Source organism: Wyeomyia smithii, chromosome 1, assembly GCF_029784165.1.
Source record: "Wyeomyia smithii strain HCP4-BCI-WySm-NY-G18 chromosome 1, ASM2978416v1, whole genome shotgun sequence".
NCBI classification, from domain to species: domain Eukaryota; kingdom Metazoa; phylum Arthropoda; class Insecta; order Diptera; family Culicidae; genus Wyeomyia; species Wyeomyia smithii.
The window spans coordinates 29,168,688-29,189,159 of record NC_073694.1 but is presented as its reverse complement, the minus strand read 5'-3'; the positions used below and the strand labels follow the sequence as shown (position 1 = coordinate 29,189,159).

General features: G+C 35.1%; 1 protein-coding gene across 7 annotated transcripts in view; it reads left to right on the top strand.

The window, feature by feature from the left end:
* The window catches only part of LOC129721463 (proton channel OtopLc), a 163,728-nt gene that overhangs the window by 68,720 nt on the left and 74,536 nt on the right, over positions 1 to 20,472 (top strand). The window contains exon 2 of one of the 7 annotated variants that reach the window (XM_055674062.1): positions 16,530 to 16,580. The exons of the other annotated variants lie outside the window; for them this stretch is intronic. The gene's annotated coding sequence lies outside the window, so the exon portion shown is untranslated. The remainder of the gene's footprint in view (positions 1 to 16,529; positions 16,581 to 20,472) is intronic. 7 annotated transcript variants of the gene reach the window in all.

The window sequence follows — 20,472 nt, the reverse complement described above, 5'->3', positions numbered from 1 at the left end:
AAAACTGCACATAAAATCCTTACTGGCATCTATGATTGCCCCAACATCCTGTCGTTACTTCAACTGCACTGCCCCTCTCGTCCTCAGCGACATCCACGACTCCTCCATTCGTCATCTCGCATAGGAGTACAATTTAAATGGACATAATTATAATTTTTAGCCCTTGACTACTGTTTGTTTGTTCGACTATTGTATAGAAAAATATTGTCATATGTTTGTTATCTTCCTGTTATCAAGATGCTGGGTTTTTATGCCGCTTTGAAAACCGCTACTGCTTTTTCAAAGCGGCTTTTCCCAGCCACCAATTCATTAAGACCATGTGTCGGATGAATTTTTAGAAAATAAATAAAATAAAAATAAAAAATTAAAATAGTTTTGTGAAATGCAAATTACAAGAAGTTAATTACACCATAATCGTTATTATTCAATCTTGGAAAAAAGTTATTTAAACAGCTGAGATTTCCCTAAAAAAATCTTTTTGTAGCTATAAATGTCAAACAATGATTGATATGATTACAGCGCAAAGTTGTAGATAGTAGTTTTGTCCGTCGAAAAACAAAATATTACATAAGCTGCAAAAAACAAAACTGAAAATAACGCAAAAAAGCAGTAATCTCAAAATGCCTTTCTCTAGAAAATTTTTACGAGTTTTCAAGACTACTGTAAAATGATAGCTGAACATTGATGGTTATTTGTACTTGAAGGAATAAAAGCTGGAAGAAATTGAATTTTGTAAGATTCTCTTTCAAATTTGCATTACAGTTGATCTGTTTGAAGGATTAACTTATAATCCTTTTAAAAATAACGATCAAAATTTAGCTCCGGTAATAAATTTTATCTTCAATAAACATTCAGCTCTGAAGATACTCCCAAAGTTAGATTTATGTCGGCACAAAGAACTTTGTTTGATCGGTATATTGTCTTCAGAAAATTTGCAGAGGATAATTTTGTCCTTCCAAAGAAATATACACGAGAAATAATTGAGAAAATTATTTTTATCAGAAATTCGAACAGTTACACTGGTCAACACAGGTTTTACCCTAGAGCTCAAACTGGATAAATATTGAAGATTGAACTTTGCAACCATTACTGTGAATGTTGATGCTTAAGGGCAGCTCAGAAGTGTTTCAAAAGGCCGCAGAGTACTCACTCGCGGGATTCGGTGCCTACAGGAAAACTTCATATGAATTTTTAAAGACTTTACGCACTTTCGATTTTGCTAGGGGCACCAAAATTCACAGGAACAGTTAAAAAGCTATAGCTTTTTTCAGTTGCTGGTTTTTTTTCACTTTTGTCGACCTGTCAGTCATAGAATTTAACTAGTCAAATAAAAAAAAAAGATGAGCAAAGAGCAACTCCAAGCAAAAGCTATATATTGCTTGGAGTTGCTCTTTGCTCATTTTTGATTTTTTTTCTGAATATCTTTTGAATTGTTTTGGAACTATTTGGAATTAATTTTGAGTGGTGTCCGAATTACACGAATTTTTAAATCATATCCAAATGTTTTTAAAATCAAGGGTCTTCATTTTAAATTTTAAATTTTGGTGCAACGTAAGAACTAACGAATATATACTGTTTAACATATACAAGGGTCTTCAGTGAAAAAATATTTTAGAATATATAAGAACCATTTGTTAGAACCGTTTCAAGAAACAGTTTGAAATCATGTTAAAAACATATTGGTATCATTTTAGGATCAGTTTATTGTTTAATTAGATTCTTTCAGATTTAACAATATAATCAGACAGGAATCAGATCAAAATCCTTCTAAAATCATTGAAGATTTATAATATAATCACTTTAGAACTGTTTCAGATTCATCTCAGAATAATTTTCATGAAATAATTCCCACGAGGAACCATTATGGAATCATTCTGGAGTCGATTTTGAACCATGTTATGATCATTTCAATACATTTTTGAATACTTTCTGAGGTTTTAACAAAACGTTTCAGAATTCAGAACATTACAAACATGTCAACGGCTTTCTCAGCTTTGGCTCTAAGTTTTGAAAATTCTTGATATATTTAGGTCACCATGCAAAAATCCCATCTTTTTTTAAATTTGGGACATTTTTAGTCAAAACCCCCAGTTTTCTTTTAGTTATGGATACAAACGAAAAATATCTATAAATAAACTTTCTGGAAAAAAAAAATGTCACAGAATACAAAAAAAATATCTATTTTATGCGGCAGTATTGCAGCACATGTTTTTTTTTGCATTTGAAAATTAAAAATGTTTTCACGGCAAATGATTTTGATATACAAATTTCAATTTGATGATTCCATCGTATTATGGAGAAAATTTCACATTAGAATATTTATCATTCCGAGGTAATATGTATTAGCAAAACTCGAGTTACAGCGATTTGAATGAAAAATGCCACTTTTTCTCTGGTTTTAAGCAATCTACTTTTCTAAGTTATAAGTTTTATATTTCTAGGTTTTCCTTGTGAATCGATATTCTAAAGTTTGACTTTTATTAAAAATTGATTGAAAAATTAAAAAAATAACATATTTGAGCAGCAGTGTTTTCAGATATTTTATTTAAAATACTTAATTGTGTATTTCGACAAATGGGTATTCTTTGATTTTAAATTTGGCCATTTTGTCGTGTTTCTGGGAAAATTTCACTCGAAAAACACTAATCACTCAGAAGAAGCACACTAAAGTCGCTTTTTACGCGAGGATACGTGCCGCGTAAAAAACCGCTTAAATTCTGGAATCAGCGTAAAAAAACAGCGTTAATTCTGCATTCCGAGTGAAGGGAAACCAAAATCCGCGCAAAAAAATACCGCGTAAATTCCGGAATCCGCGTAAAAAACGCGTAAAAAGTGGTTATAGTGTATAAGCAAAACTAGAATTACACCATTTTTTCCAAGAAATGAAGTCACATATCCTCCGGTTTAAAACACTCTACTTTTTTTAGTTTTTTTCTATTTCCGAATATTTTATATTATTAGACATAAAGATTATTTAAAAAAAATAGTCAAGAAAACCAATAAAAAAGCGGCAGTGTTGCCAGATATAACATTTTTTTATCCAATGGAAATCTAAATTACGGTTTTTGGCAAACGAGTATACTTTTATTTGAAATTCAAAAATTTCATCGTGTTTCTGAGCATGTTTCACACGAAAAACATTTATCATTAAAAAATATCATGAGCAAAACTCGAGTTACATCGTTTTTAGAATTAGATAGTGGGAAAAACGTTCGAATTTGCTTCAGGAATCCTACTGTGGCCGTGACTTCAGTTATGTGCTCCGTAAATCTTAATTTGTTGGCGACAAGGACTACGAATTTTTTTACAGTGGTCGTACGTATCAAACTCGATGACGCTATTTTGTACTCGAAGGCAATCTGTGCACCCAAACGGCTGAAAGAAATCACGCAGCATTTGTTCACATTGGCTTCCAATCCATTTGAGCCAAACCATTCCAGAAGTATGCTATTATCCATTTGAAGCGCACATCAGTTCACCTCCGTTGTTATTTCACGGTGAAATTGAGGGTACAGAAATCGTTCAAAAACAGTATGAACAACAAAGGGCCCCGAATACTCTCTTGAGGTACTCCTGAAAGAATCTTAAAAGGTATAGAAACAAACTCCCCAGGCTAGCGTGCGATATTGTTATCAAGAGTTTTCGACGTAAAATAGTAATATGCGCTAGAAAAAGGTCCCAGAGAGCGGAAAGTGGTCAATTCGGCACCAAAGTTGGGATATTTTCATAGCATAATTCAATAAATCCTCAAACATTGAATTAAATCTGAGGAGATCGTTGTCATAAGCGTACATTTAGAATCATTGAAGAGCCACGTTAAGTAGGTTCATTTTAAGATCGTCTTAGAATCGTTTCAGAATCATTTAAGAGTTGTTTTTTTATTTACTTTAATTGCATGTTTAAGTTGTTTAAGTATTATTTTTGAACCATACTTAATGTATTTTAAAACTTTTCTTTTTACAGTTTTCAATCAGCGGAGCAGTTAATTTGGTTTTAAAACAATATTAGGGGCAGTTAAAATAAAATTATTTGAAACCATTTTCGAATATTTCTACAATTTATTCAGAAATACTTGAGAATGTTTACCTTTTTGATGAAATAAAATCATGATTTATTTTTAAATTATTTGGAGCTTTTTCTGACGTAGAACTACGTCCCCAAGCAAACTTGTAAGGGAGGGGGCAAAATAAAAAAGCAGAAAATCATATATACTTTGTCCAATTTCAGATTTATCGAGTGATCAGTTTTCAACGGATTTCCTTCATTTTGCTGCAAAAGGATATCACGCCAAGTCGAATGAATGTTGGCAGCGCCCTCTCAAACAAATAAACAATTTTGCATACAAATTTTTCCAAAAATTTGTCTGGACAAACATTTGAATAGAGCTTTAATTTTTTTTATATAATCTGATAGTTGAGAAAGACTTTTCTGGCATTCTTGCGATATTTTGCTAACAAAAACACGTAGTGGCATACTTAAATAAAAGTAGACTTTACTGCATAATTCACCTGTTTTTTCGAACAACAGAAAAACTAACACATTTTATATAACATCTTTTCCTATAATTGAGGATGTACATTTCTGATTGACGGTTAAATTGTAATCATTTCACCAGTGGAAACTATATCATAATTTTTTGAGTATACTCGGTTCAAACGTGGACTTAGGTTTCGAAGGGTTCAATTTTCAAAAATCTATCCAGTCAGTCTTGAAAAAATCATACAAAATTTCCCCCTTGAAAACAAACAGACGTAACGCAAAGTGATAATGCATTTCCTTTCCTATACCAATCTTTTACGCTTATTCGAACGTAACTGCTTTTTAATTGTCTCCGATGTGGATCTGATTTTATTTTTTTTTTTGTGCTGTCATCAACAAAACCTTCGTCGTCGTTAATCTATCAACCACTCAGCAGGGAAGGTTGTTCCCTGATTATTCACAAACTGTCAGGGTGAGGGGTGGAATCAACACTGCATCATCATTGCGTCATCGAGTCAAATTTCGCTTCAATATTAATAAAAATTTTAAGAATACAGTACTGTTATTGCGACCGGATTATACAACCATTCAAAGATGTTATGGATCAACAGCTTAATGGGTTAAAGCTGGCTAGCAAATCGTAAACTGGGTATCCCAACCCAACTAAAGGCGGCCCACGGCGTTTGGTGGCAGTTTCCACATTGTCGCAGCTGGAATTATTATGCTGCTAGCTAACTTCCGGCTGCAGTAGAAGGACACTCAAGCTAACGTTAATTCATTATGGACCGGGGAAAAGCCACGAACCAAAGGCGATGTGTTGTTGCCTCATTAGCTAAGAAGTTATTCTACTTGTAATTTTACTCTTTTTGTTTCTTTTTGAAATGCCAAAATAAAAAGTCAAACTTAGAGGAATGCAAAACAGCATTACGTAATATTCGAACAGTCCCTTGTAAGAGAGGTAACTGTGACTCGGCGTTGGTAGCGTTTCTACGTTTCCACTCAGAAAAGTGGACCATTGTATGCCCCATGGGTGTGTGGCACAATGAATCGCATTCTAAAGGTGCAGCGGTAGAAAGTTTATTTCTTGATATGCACCATAATGGATGACACTAGAAATGGGTTACACATAAGTAGATAAATCATTCTGCCCTACCGCCAGCAGGAAAAGGGTTTCTTTTTAAAACTGAGTACAAAAATGACATAATAGGCCACATTTAGAACCCATTAATACAAAAGGAAGAGGAAGAGAGGTGTCCTGCAGACAAGGGAACCTATTCTGAATAATTAAATTTCCTGACAGTTAACCACCGCAAGCAAAACACTGGAGTTATTATCGAAAAATGATCGGAAAGATCCCTGTAAAAACATGTTCTGAATTATCTACCAGCGGATCACCTTCACCGATTCCAAACTAATCAGAAGCAGAAACCAATTAAAAGCAGCACGACCGTGAAACCACGACACCGCCAACCAACGCAAATAGTTAATTTTCAACAATTCCATTCTGCATGTGGGCTATGAAGTCATCTCTCGTGGTTCGATCGCTAGTCGCGGCTCGCTAATTTTTCTCAGCTCACGATCAAAACCGATTCGATTTGCTTTTGGTGGCGGCAATGACGACGACGACGGCGACAGTAATTGTCGTAAATAATCGCGTTTCTGTATCAACAAATAAATTCGGTCTATAACTGCTTGCTGTAAACAAAGCGAACGATTATTACACACCAAATTTTTGTTTTCGGCAATCTCTTCGCTTTTTTTGTTGTATATAAATCAAATCGCTTGACGGATGTTCAAACTTTCGCTGCTGCATCGCAGAGGGGAAACAACAGACTAGACCACCGTGAAAAATTCACTCGCCATCACGCGGTCCGGCGTCCGGCAGTAAGCGTTTAGCAAGAATAATTACGACGATGATGATGGCTCTGTTCTCATCTCTCTCCACCTCTCGTCCCAAATTCGGTCGGTACCGGTTTACGGCTGTGTCCCCAGTTCCAAAAGCCGCCGACGGCGGCAGTATGGAGTTGGATTACCATAAAAATGTCGTCGCGCTTGGCTGATACTCCAACGCGCGCGCACGAATCTGGCTAAAGTAATCTTTATAGCTTTCGTGTCATTTTGATCGCGGATTATTATGACTTTCCGTTGATGAATAAAAGTTCCCGTTTGAATGGGGTGAGAGTAGAGCATAAAACCTATTATTAAAAAACAAAAAAACAAGAGTAGAATGCAGAAATTAATCCATCAAAAAGGGACCGGGTACGGGTTTGATTTGGTAAAGTTTTGGATAGCGATAATAACGGTTTGTTATCGTTAAAAGCTATAGGCCAAAAATTGTATTGTATGCAGAGCATTCGACATGGATATAAAGTATAGGTATGTCGTGTCCAGTGGATAGCTATTGTATGTCTGTAGAATTGTTGTTATTCATTCTTTATCGTTATCTGCTTTTGTATTTATGAACGGTTCCGAGACGAAATTACGAAAATATTTTCCTGTCATCTCCGGTTTTGCTGAACTTTGCAAAATTGTTACCAAACACTTTGTAAACGATATCATTTTATAATAACAGTTTTCTGTATGAAAACATGACTACGTTGCTAACATGGCGAAGAATGGTTTTCTAATAGGGCTAATACGACGAAAAAGGAATCTTGAATGAAATACAAATTATTCAAGACGGTTCCATTTTAATAAAATGATTTTAATGTGATCCCAAATTATTTTTTCAAAAAGGTAAAATAGATTTTCCAAATAATTTTAAAATATTTGCTGAATGATTCCAAGATGATTTTAGACTGCAGCTCAGTAGGTGAAAGAACGACATTAAAAAAAATCCTATAGTCCTACACTGAAGTCATTTTGAGGCGTGGGACATGTGACGCGTAAATTCTATTAATAAAAAGTTGTTCATGTTGTCTGCTATATTCTCTCGAAAAAAAAAAAATTAGTCAAATTTTATCTACCTGCGAATCAAGATGATAAAATGGAAAACAATCAAAAGATTACGTGAAATCCAATGAATATTCGATAATTCATTTTGGAACTTTAACCACAACTTTGAATAACGAATTTAAAAACCAAAAAGTCGTTAAAAGCATCCCTACCACGACAGCACTTACTTTGTGGGAACTCCGCGAAGCTTTCGAGATCCGCATGAGAACCAAGTAAATTACAAGATAAAATGCGAATCCCGTATCGAAAGCACCCTCAAAATAATTGAGCCAACAGCGACACTGGAGTAGCACAAAAATATATACAAAATGTATGATTCTAGACTGGTTTCAAAATAATTTAAAAATATTTTCGTTAGGATTTCTAAGTGACAAAAAAATGTTAAATTTATTTCGAGATTCTAACATTAATTAATGAAAAAAGATTCTGAGATTATCAGAAAAAGATTTGTAAAGGTTCTAAAGTGATTGTGAATTGATTTAAAAGGGTCCTATTAAATTTTTCTATTTTATTCTAGAATGATTTTAGATTGTTTCTAAACTAGCTCTTACAAAATTCCAAAAGGTAATGAAAACGATTCTTAACTGGACCAAAAACAGTTGTAAAATTATTAAAAATATAATTTAAAAATATATTTGAAACATAGTTCTAAGACGACTCTATGATTGTAGAATGATTCAAAAATACCTTCATTGCGGTTCGTAAATGAATAGAAAAGTGTTCTGAAGAGGTTAACAAATGATTTTATAATGTTTCAAAAATGGTTCGAGAATAATTCAAATACAAACCAAAATGATTCCAAAAAAAATTGAAAAGAGTTAAAATAGTTTTAAATTTTACTAGGTTTTACACAAATGAATTTATATATAATTCTCAAGATGTTTTGAAACAAATTCAAAAGAATTCTTAAACGATTCTAAAAGAATTTTAAATTTAATCCCAAATAATTCTAGAATGATTCAAAATTGATTCCCATATTATGATTTTCGATGGATTCAAAAATTATTTCGAAATGATTCTAAAATGATTTCAATGTAGTTAGCTCCAGAAGAATTGAGAAATTATCCAGCTCTCCACGCACCATAATGGCGGTCGCTAAAATATGTGTTTGTAATATATGAGCCTCTTTGCTTACGTCAGTTTTGGGATTTCTGAAGAATAAGCAACACAAATGTTGCCAGATATAGTTTTCTTCTGATAAAATACTCAGAAGGGATAAAATACTCAGAGGGGTGTGCGATATTGCAGATCAAATCTGATCCATGAAGCTTGTTGATCCATGACGTTTGATGGACTACCTGCAAGTCGATGAAACTTCATCACTTTTTGCCAAATACAGGTTGCTGCCAAACAATTTCACTACATAACACGTTCTTCATAAAAGTTTTCCTCGATTTCTCGAGTTTGATTAAAAAAAGTAAATTTTATATCGATCAATTTAATGACTGAAACGATTATAAAACAAAACATACAGACGCATGTTGCCAAATATGTTGATTACGGTTTGCACGATATTTGACAGATAGGTCCTCCCTGAAAATATATGAAAACTTCAAAATGAGCCAAAAGAGTGGGTAATTTATTACATACTTTGCATTATAGCGTCCGCGATTAGAGCAGAGCCAGAAGAAGCTAAAACTCAAAAAAAAAAATAAAAAAAAACTTAAAAGGGACAAATGGCAAAACAGCCGATTGCAAATCATAAAAAGTGGAAACAAGCTTGAGAAATTTGGTGAAAAATGACCGATCTAGTAGAAACAGAAGAAAACGGAAGAAACATAGACAAAATAAATTAAATATTAAGTTGAAAAGAAATCTGACATACTCATGACAGAATTTAATAAGGAAAAGAAAGGTTAAAAAAAAATAAAAAAATACGAGAAGTCTAAAACAATGCTTTAGAAGAAAGCAGGTTTAAATAAACAGAGGTAAAAAGATGTAAACTCCAATGGCCGAAGTGTCGGACATATTGAGAGTAGGAATCAACCAAAAAATTTGCGCCGAAAGCAAGCGAAACACGAAGAATGACGGAAAAAAAATTCGACCACATAAAAGTCATGCAATGACAGCTAAAATTCTTAAAAGGTCAGCAACAAACCATATAAAACTCCAAACGAAGTAAAAAAAAAACGATAAAATGTCTCATAAACGAACGAAAAAAGTGTCAAAAGAGTGAAGGCTAAAGAGAGAGAAAAATTTAAAGAGGTCATGAGAAATCACAAATAGTAAAGAAACTAAAAAAATATCAAAAATCTAGAAAAGCATATAATATTACTAAAACTAAGAGAGAGGCAAAAAAAAGGCCGAAAAAATTGTCAGAAATAAAAATAAGTTCAAAATTTAGCCAACTAAACTTATGAAAATAAGAAAATTGATAAAAAATATTTCAAAGAAGTTGAATAAAAGTAAATGAGTAAAATTTCAATAAATAAATTAATTACATAGCAAGACTGTGAGATTGAAAAAACAAATAGAAAAATAAACTTATGCCTATATTTCGGGCTTTTGGTGCAAAAAATAGTTTTGCGCCGAAAATTTCAGATAAATTTATGTTAGCAAAGAAAGTTTCGTGGAAATTATGTGCAAAAATCTAGAAAAAGAAAAAGAGTAAAAAATGCCAACAAGTTGAAAACAAGTGGAAAATCGCAAAACTTGACAGAAATAAAAAAAAAAATCATTACAATAGTGAAATACAATAATTAAATAGTATCAAAGAAAATATAAAAAGTTCAAGGGGTTCTATATGAGACACGTCCGCAAGTTAACGTAAAATTTAGACAGCCTGTCCTATCTCAATATATTTCTTGCAACTGGTTTGGGAATGCACGCGATTGAAATCAATCAATTTGATAGTCTAAAGCGGAGAATTTCAGTAATAATTCTTTATCAATTCTCTCTCTCTCTCTCTCACTAAAATTATGATAAACTATCTTGTATTAATTTTCTAAGTAATTTTATTCAATACTTATAAAATAAGCACTTCTCTAGTGCATTGAACGCATCCCCTGCTAGCGCTGTACTGGTAGAAAATGCTCTTCAAAACGTTCCAAACAATGTAATGAATCTAGGCAATGTTCGATTCATCGACGATGATATCATGCTTGCAATAAAGAAATTAAAGTCATCTATGATACCTGGTCCAGACGGAATTCCTGCCAGTGTATTTAAAAAATGTGCTACTGCCCTTTGTGCTCCATTGAAATTAATATTTAACCAGTCGCTAGCGCAAGGAGTATTTCCAGAGCGCTGGAAAAAATCAACAATGTTCCCAGTTTTCAAAAGAGGGGATAAACAAAATACAGCTAACTATCGCGGGATAACTTCATTATGCGCTGGGTCCAAACTTTTTTAAGTATTAGTAGGAGGCGTCCTGCTTCGCGAAAGCAAAGCGTACATCTCGGTAGACCAACATGGTTTCTTTTCTGGAAGATCTACAACAACGAATCTGCTACAGTTCTGTTCTCATTGCATCAAACATTTGGAAGATGGTGCTCAGGTAGACTCTATTTACACTGATCTCAAAGCAGCATTCGATCGCGTGGATCACAACATCTTGTTGGCGAAAGTTGAGCAGCTGGGTGCAACATCGAATCTGGTCGGCTGGCTTCAATCTTACTTAGTTGGTCGTACTCTGTCTGTGAAACTAGGAAACAGCGAGTCATACAGTTTTGTAAATTTGTCGGGCGTGCCTCAAGGAAGCAACCTTGGACCGCTGCTATTTTCCTTGTTCTTCAACGATGTTTGTTTTTTCATTCCGCCAGGATGTAAATTAATCTACGCCGATGATTTGAAGATTTTCCTCGTCGTAAGATCTACAGCTGACTGTGAGGAACTACAGCAGTATATTGATGCTTTCTATAACTGGTGCATACGCAATTGCCTGACAGTTAGTATCTCCAAATGCTCTGCGATTTCATTCACCCGTAGAAAAAAACCAATCCTGTGGAGTTACACAATCTTTGGTCAGCCGCTTGAAAGAGTCACTGTAGTTAAGGATCTTGGTGTGCTCTTAGATTCTCAAATGTCCTTTAGAGATCACTACACGAGCATAATTGCACAAGCGAATAGGAACCTAGGGTTTATAATTCGAATCGCCAAAGAATTTTCAGACCCATATTGCCTGCGTTCATTATATTTTTTCCTGGTGCGGTCGGTGCTAGAAACATCTGCTGTTGTTTGGTGCCCCAATGCGGAGATTTGGAAAAACAGAATTGAGTCAGTGCAAAGCCGGTTCATCCGTTATGCACTACGTACTCTACCATGGAGTAACCCGAGTGAGCTTCCTCCATACATTGATCGCTGCCGTTTACTGGATATGGACACTTTAGCAAAAAGGAGAAATATATCGAGAGCTGTTTTTGTGGGAAAACTTTTCGCTGGACAAATTGATGCCCCGGCCATTCTCTCTCAACTCAACATCTATGTGCCTGCGAGAAGCCTGAGATCATGGAACTTTCTACGACTTGACTACCAACGTACTAACTACGGCCAGAACGAACCTATAAGGGCGATGTGTGACGTATTCAATAGATTTTTTGACTATTTTGACTTCAATGTAACCATAGACGTTTTCAAGAATAGGTTAAGACGACTCATGTAGTGCATAAGATAGTTTAAAAATGTTTCATGTGCTTGTTAGATAGTTTGTATTGCTGGAAATCTGTTTGTTAATGTTGCACTTTGTTCTTTGTTTGTTATTGTTAGTGTATCAACATTTCATTAAGACCACTGCGGGTCAGATGGAAATAAATAAATAATAATAATAATAATAATAAAATTATGTGACGGCTTAAAAGAAATTGAAAAAACTGGGAACTTTAAAAGGTCCAGGTCCAGAGAGCTTCGTAGCCGCAAGCATACAGAGTCCGCTTTGATAAGCGAGTGGTCGTGGGTTCGAATCTTAGTAGAATCAGGCCATTTGGTTGTCAAAGGACTTTAACATGGGTTCATTCTCAGGCTCTCCACTACATACCTTTTCTTCAAGCTGAATTCTATAGTACCCTTGCTGACTTTCATCCTAACGAAAAAGCCCCTCTTAAAATAAAACTGTTCTGAGTAAAGTATAAAAGTTCTCTTCAGGGAATTGTGATTGTGACGCGGTGTTGGTAGGAGGAACGAGTTTCGATAATAAACCTGGCCAGAGAGGAACGTTAGGTGTAGCCTCAGTTCAGGGAATTGTAATTTGGCGATATTGGTAGGATAGAAAAGAGGCTCGGTATAGTAGAACAGTAAACTTGAAATGAAAGAGTAAATTCTCATTCACAAGCACGGATATAAATGAAAAAGCGTATCATTCACTTCAATAGTGATACTGCCAATAATATGAAGTGGGGAATACAGAAAACACTTGGGCAATATCACAATAGATCAAAAGGTCTCTAGTCGCAGTGATGAGTCCACACAGAGAAAAAAAAGGTCCAGGTCCAGATAGAACTCCACCCTCACTTATGAAAAATCTTGCTCCTGCTTTCGTAAAACCCTTATTTTGGCTTTTCAACTTATCCCTTACGTCCGGACAATTTCCATCAGTCTGGAAAAAATCTTTTCTTATACCGATTTTTAAGTCAGGTAAGAAATCTGCTATCAATGTATCCCCAAGCATTTTAAAGGTATCGTAAACCAAAAACCTTAATTAATCCACCTAGCGATCAGACCCAGCCTTTCTCATTCAAACTTTTATTTGTAAAAATAGATTTACATGAACGCTTCAATCCAATAAATGTATATTCACTCTTTAGGTTCTAAAGTATTGATGTTGTAATCTATACATATAAAAATGTAGTCCGGTCTGTCTGTCTGTTTGATCCATATAGGCTCGAAAACTACCGAACCGATCGACGTGAAAATTTGTATGTAAGGGTTATTGGTCCCGATAAAGATTCCTCTGATAGTTTGAGACCCCTCCCTCTTCTGAAAGGGAGGGGTCCCATACAAATGACACATTTCTGCACATCTCGAGACCTAATCAACTGAATGGAACAAAATTTGGCAGGTAAATGTTTTTAGTGGTAAAAAATATGCCATAATGTTTTGACACTTTTCCTTCTTTTGGAAGGGAGGTATTCCATACAAATAAAACACAAATTTCTGCACATCTCGAGAACTAAGCGAGTAAATGGAACCAAATTTAGCATGTGAATGTTTTTAGAGGTAACAAATATATCCATAATAGTTCGACGCCGCTCCCTCTTCTGGAAGCACATGTTTCTGCACAAATTTCTGTACATTCGCGAACTAATCAACTGAATGGAATCATATTTGGCAGGTGAATGTTTTTAGTGGTAACAAATATGTTCCATGATCGACCTCAGGCAACATTTTGGATCATAAGATGGCAACTTCCGGTTGCTGGAAAAAAGCCAAAAATGGCCAAAAATGGATTTCCACCCGATATAATAATATCCGAATTTAGAATGATACACAGGAGCTAAAATCGACCACAGATACCAATTTGAATTCTAAAATGGCGACTTCCGGTTTCTGAAAAACAGCTGAAAATGACTAAATAGCACCCAATATGAGTGTTTCTTTAACCAGAATGACATTCAAAATCCAGAATTTGCCTCTAAATGCCATTATGAAATCCAAAATGGCAACTTCCGGTTTCGGAAGAACAGCGGCTAACGACCAAATACCACCCAATATGGGTATTTCCGGTGTCAGATTGATGCCAGAAAATCAGCTGAAAATAACCGAATACCACCCAATATGAATATATTCAGAATTAAGGCGATGTACAGAAACCAAAAGTCGAGGATCTTGTCATTTCGATAAAACTAATCGTTTCAAACGATTTGTTATTTGACTTTGCTCTTATCTGATTCGTTGTGCATTTGCAGACTTTAAACACATCGCAACAAATCAATGAATTTCGATCGTTCAAATAGTACGATACCACATTTAAATTATGTTGAGGCCACCTCATATATTGATCAAAGCAGGTATAGTTTCAAATAGTCTTTGAATTTCTTTTCTCTCCATAACTTTTGAACCACATATTAAATTGTTATGAAGTTTGTTATTTGTAAGTTTGAGAGATGACCCGTTCGTATGACACTAGTTATGTTCAAATAAGTCATGTAATCTTTGAGATAATAGACTTTTGTTGTTTTATTAACAATTTAATACATAACGGTTGCTTAGTTCGATTATAATCAAATGAAATGGGAACGTATAGGGCAGCCAAACTTTGGAACCACGTGTTCAATCATAATTCATCAGTTAACCCCTAACTAGCCCGCTAATCTCATAATAATATTGATCAAATCGGTTGTGTAGTTTCTGAGATAATGAAGTTTCGTGATTTTCACATTTCGGTACATTACAGACGAAGTTACAGTCCGATTACAGCAAAATTCAATAGGGTGTTATGAGGCAGCTAGACTTATTAATTGACACTAATTTTGTGGATATCGGGTCAGCCATCTTTGAGAAAAGTGAGTGAGTTCAAGTAGTCTTCGGAATGTGTTCCTTTTCATAGCTGGATTTCACATTTTTAAACATAAAAGGCAAAGTAATAGTCCGATTGTAAAACAACACAATAGGGTCTCATGGGGCAACTAGACCTTCCATTTGACACTGATTTTATGAAAATCGGTCCAGCCATCTCTGAGAAACATGAGTGAGATTAAACAGTCTTCAGAACACGTTTCTTTTCATAACTTTTGAACCACAAGTTCAATCTTTATAAAATTCAACCCGTTCATTTGAAATCAATTTTGTTCAAACCGGTTGTGTAGTTTTCGAGATAATGATGTTTCATGATTTTTACGTTTTGATACATAACCTCTGAACTAAAAATCCGATTACAATAAAATTGAATAGAGTCTTATGGGACAACAAGACCTTTCATTTGCAATTAATTTCATGAAAATCGGTCCAGCCATCTCTGAGAAAAGTGAATGAGAATAAAAATCTGCACATACACACACACACATACAGAAAATGCTCGCTCGTCGAGCTGAGTCGAGTGATATATGCCATTCGGCCCTTTGGAGCACTTTTATACTTTCGGTTTTGCAAGTGATTGCTAAACCTTTCTAGGAGAAAGGCAAAACATTTATTCGCATACGGTGCAACCGACATGGTTTCTACAAAGGAAGGTCTACAGTCACCAATTTACTTGTGTTTGTTGATTTCTCTCTTGCGTCTATGGACAGAGGCAACTTCGTGGAAACTCTATACACGGATTTCAGTAAAACTTTTGACAGAGTAGATATTCCCATGCTTATGTTCAAATTTAAGAAAAACTGGGATTTAAGTCAGGCCTACTTAGAAGGATTGAATCTCATTTGACGAATAGGACACAAACGGTTAGGTTTAAGGGACACCTTTCTGTACCAGTTAAAGTGACATCGGTAGTTCCACAAGGCTCCCATTTGGGCCCTTTGCTCTTCATTTTATTGACAAAGACGTTTAATGACGTTACTCTTGTGTTGAATCCTTACGAAGTATCGATGTATACCGATGACATGACATCGTACATGGAAATAAGAACCAAATCAGAATCCAACAATTCCAAAAGGAGGTCGATATTTTCTACATTTGGTGTAGAAAAGTCTTCTTGATCTCAACGTAAAAAAATGCAATTGGAATCCTACACAAGGAAAAGAAATCCTGAACATTCTAGTTGCACTCTTGAACAGCAAACGAAATGACCACGTGGTCTTTTTTCCTGACTTATAATTTATTGTTGTCACCAAGTCAAGAATGAAGCTTTTGCATTTTAGAAATATAGAATGTACTGAAAGTTTAATAATAAAAATGTAAAAAATTTAAGCGAATTTTTGGCACTTGACAAATGAAATACCACGTGGTTAAAGTCACAGGAGGGGGGAGGGTTGGCTTGATGACCACGAAAGACCACGAGGGAACGGAAGGTATAAAAAGTGTTCAAAATATTACCACGTGGTTGAGGAACGGCCCTTAAGGATTTAGTTTCACAACGCATATGTTCAGAAAGTTTACGAGAAAAACTCAACTTCTATGCTCCTACACGCTCATTAAGAACGCGAAAAATTTTTGTATCAAATTCTTATAGAACAGAATATGCCATGGCCGGGCCGCTTTACTAAACTTATTTTCTTTCAATTTAGGGCTGAGCACCTTGACTTTTTCAACATCGATTTTTTTGGGACAGCCTAATGGTGAGTCTTTTTAATAAATATTGTTAAGGTATTGATTTAACAATGTCATGAAATGCACATAGAAAAAAATTTAACACTAGAATTACATCATTGTGATGTTAGCAATAGTTTTTAAGATGTAGTCTACTATGATTGACGCAAATAACCAAATTATCAAAATGGTAACTGGGGTCGATTGGGGTTGCAACCCTGAATTTAAAAATTATGTCTGGGCTCGATTTCAAAGTTTTGGGCATCGTCCCAGTTCCGGAAGTACTCCTATTAGATGATATTCGGCTGTTCTACAGATATAGGAAGTCACCATCCCGAACTTTTGAATGGCATCTTTTTTAGTGGATTCCCGGTCTTTGGATATGTATTAGCCTCTAATTTATCGGAATCTACGTTCAAAACAAATAATTTTTCAATAGTACAATAGTTAGTGTCATGAAATCGCAGTGTTGCATATTTTGGTAAACACGGTTTGGTATATGTTGCCGTAAGCCGAAATTCCACATCCAGAAAAAAAACAAGCTCAAGTCCAGCCCAATAAAAAAAGGGTAATAAATAATTAGTAAAACCGAGCGAATGATATGAACTGAATTTCCTGTAAAATAATTCGGAAGAAACGATTTTTGTAAAAAATCCATGTGAAAAACCACGAGAATTTCAAAATCCGTGTCAGAATACCTCGTAAATTTTGAATCCCGTAAAAAGACTCCCTCAATAAAACTAGCTAAGCAGCGACTTTGAAGTAACATAAAAATAATTGAAGCAATTCTAGAATGATTAGTAAACAATACGGGAATAATTAAAAAAAAATATTTGTGATGCACATTGGCTGGAAAAGATGTTTCTCGATGGAAGTTTTCCGAAAATCTCTCGAGTCTTCGCATAAACATAGTTAATCTGGCAAGTGGTCCGCTATTGGAAAGGGCTCCATTATAGGTTGATTTACTCTATTCTTTCTACATTTTTTCAAGACTATTTCGTAGAACATGTAGGAGGCGTTTGTCCAGGTTATAAAACAGAAAGCTTGAGAAGAACGTTTACATATGTCTATTTGATAACAATACTTTTCTAACAGAACTACCCAATCCCAAACGTATTTTACCGGAGCAGAACACTTCGCTCAAGGACACTTAATAACTTTTCAGTAACAAGGCAATAAGAAGTAGAAAATATGACACTAATTCTTTGTTGCACTTTAAGCGATTATTTGCATCCTACACCCAAAAGTTGGATGATGCGAAACCAGTACAAAATTGTGCGTTTTTAGCGCAATTGTTGATGTAATTTGGAACCAGTACAATGATTGCGTGTTGGGTATAACGCAATTAATGCTCTAGCGTTTCTCCAATGTATTTGGCAGCTCCAAACTACTACACCTAAACAGTTTCAACTGGTATCAAGCAGCATTGCAAAGCGAGCGAGAAGCAAAACCATTCTCCTCCTTTCTGCTTGAGGACGAGACATATGCTACGCTTTTCAAGTCTTTTGCACACACGCTTTCGAGATACTTTTTCTTTTTCATGTATTCCTCTGAATAGCAGCAAGCACGCACCGACAGTATGAGTGAGACTAACAACACTGGTAACAAGTATGTACAGCACGGGTGTCTCGCTCATTTCGTGAAGCAACGAGATATCGCCTTGCGCGTCGCAATCCGAACCGAAAGAGAAGCGAAAGAGCAACTTGAAAATCGTATGTGATGTGTCTAGCCTTGTCGCACATACGTGGAAATTCTACGAGCGAGAGAGAAATTTCTCTCGTCGCTTGAGAAAAAAGCGCGTGCACAGAATGACAAATAATAATTATTCACAATTTACAAGTGTTGCCATAAAAATCAGCAACGCTTTTGTGGCTTTGTGGAATGGAGGGTTTTGCTAAATTTGCGGTGAAGCTAGCGTTGATTACAAAATGTTGTGAAAAATGGAAAAAAATGGAGGAGCCAATTTTGTTATTTATGAAGTCTATAAACTGACCAACAGAAATATGTGTTTGTGTCTATAGATATAGCACAGAGTTTTTTCGGTTTCACTTTCAAAATCATCCGGTTCAACTAAACGACACAAAACAACTTTTTTGGTGGAGCACTGCATTTTGAATGTCTCGACGAGAAATTATCGTCGACCGAATCGAGATTTTTCTAGCGAAGCTGATCGGCATGTTTTTCCGCGATACATTTAGAGTAGTCAACTGCATCAACGTTGAAAGATTAAAGGTTACAAACTTCAAAACTATTCATTACAGTTTGCGGTTTGAACAAGGTCTCTTGCCAGCTTCCGTTTGATTACTTTTCCGGGATGTTTAGCTTGCCAAATCAATACTACTAACAATGGAATGAAATATATTCTCAATTGAGTAGAACAAGCAGAAAAATGAAAAATAAGATACTTGTTTGATCCAGCTGGCCTAGAGAGACCTAAATATGGCCACATGAGCCGGCTGCAAGATGTGCATAGTGTTGGCATGAAGCGAAATAAAAACATTCTTCAGCTATGGCTTCGATGATCGTTTACGAAATAAATCACCGGTAGCTGAATATTCTCACGGATTAAATATGGAGGAAAAACATAAGTAAATATCGGTACGTGATTACGTTTAGAGGAATACTTTAACCTGGCCTGGGAGCACACTATACATGGTGGAACTGCGATTGCGGAGGCTTCGTATGTGTTCAAATCAGTGATGTGTTTTTAGATTCCATATCAATCACGTACACATTTTTCGTTGCTTCTGGACAGATGAATGCTTTTGTTTGCTTTTACACTTTTGCAGGTCTAATTCGTGTTGACGGTGTTGCTGATATTTGTTTGGTTTTTGTATGCGAAAAAGAAGGAAGGAAATATTTTTGCTTTTGTCATCACGCACATTTTGACAATTGCATATGAGAGTTCACGTAGGTGCGAACAGCCTTCAAAATCTCTTTCAACGCGAATAACCCGAATTCCGTGTAATCACGCTCACATTTATTGGTTTCCTCCATTTGGCTCACGATTATTCACTTTAATGCACACGCGAACGACAGATTTTGTTTGTAAATAAACAGAAATGAAGGGTTGCCAAATATGCAACGAAGTAATCTGAACAATGTCTTTGATAGACCATCGGTGAATCAGCGTTTTTGTTATTTTTATCTTCGTTTTCGAGGTCTTCATAGTAAAATTTAGTATAGGTGCTTGGTGTAAACATGTTCAACATTATGTTTATAACATATAATTTGCTTGTAAAATAATAAAATATATTGCGTCTCCGCTTAAAAAATGGCTTACAAACCGCTGTGCTGAATTAACATTTTCTTGCAGAAATGAGGACAAACCATATCCTTTTATTTTTAGCATGTTGAAGTTATTCTGTAAAGATAATATTACCGGCATAAAAACGAGAATACCATGGAATAATTAGAAACATGTACCGATGGGCGCACAGAGTACAGCATACAGTCCCTATTTGTGAATACTTTCGAATTTATTATGAAATATATTGAAACTGTTTCAATAAACTAAAAATATTATTTAATGCTTTGAAATAATTTGTCAAAAATGTGAAGAATGTCATAAATGCCGAACATATCAAGAACATCAAAAATGACTGGCAACTCCGTTTGAAACCGAGTGTTAAACAAAAAGCGAAAAGGAACTAAATAGGCAAATATAATCACCATGATTTTTTTTGCTTTCGTCAAGCTAAATTTAATTCAGTGGCAATTACTACATTACTGTTCTAATCAATTAGACAGAAAACAAACCATTATTTATTTATTCGTATTGTCCGTATCCGTAAGGCATACAACCTTTCATTTTTAATGTGACGCATGATCATAATATTTCTAGAACATTACATTATCCCCACTGATCGTTGTTTAAACAGTCAGCACAAAAGCCCCCGTCCAAATTTGCACTCCTGACTA